At 70.3% G+C, this 364-nt stretch overlaps 1 protein-coding gene across 1 annotated transcript in view; it reads right to left on the bottom strand.

Moving 5' to 3' along the window:
- LOC104282350 (cytochrome P450 1B1) overlaps nucleotides 1-364 on the bottom strand; it is a 5,033-nt gene that overhangs the window by 3,863 nt on the left and 806 nt on the right. The gene's annotated exons all lie outside the window — the stretch shown is intronic.

The following is a 364-nucleotide window of genomic DNA, read 5'->3' as shown; positions in this document are numbered from 1 at the left end:
GCCCTCTCGCCCCGAGCCTGTCCCTCCTCCCCGCACCTTCGTGCCCGTCGCGGCAGCGCAGGCTGGCGGCCCCGGGGATGGGCTGCGGAGGATGCCTGAGGTCCCGGCGTGACAGAGCTGACTGGTCCCGCTTCCCGTCCCCGTGCCCGGGTACCACCCGCTCCTACCGCTTGCTCCAGCCGTTCTGAAGGAGCGAGGGGAAGAAGGGGTGAAATAAACGGCCACCTTGGGCGCCTGTAGCAGAACTGACCTGTTGCACGCTGCTTCCATCCGAGACCTCGGGGAGGATGGAGAGGAGCCGCAGCCGGCGCGGCAGCTCTAACGGGCAGCCCCGGGAGGAGGGCGGCGGCCGCGACGGTCAGAT

This window comes from Charadrius vociferus, unplaced genomic scaffold (assembly GCF_000708025.1).
Source record: "Charadrius vociferus isolate BGI_N301 unplaced genomic scaffold, ASM70802v2 scaffold62, whole genome shotgun sequence".
Classification (NCBI taxonomy): Eukaryota; Metazoa; Chordata; class Aves; order Charadriiformes; family Charadriidae; genus Charadrius; species Charadrius vociferus.
The sequence above is the reverse complement of the archived record's forward strand: the minus strand, read 5'-3'. Positions and strand labels throughout refer to the sequence as shown.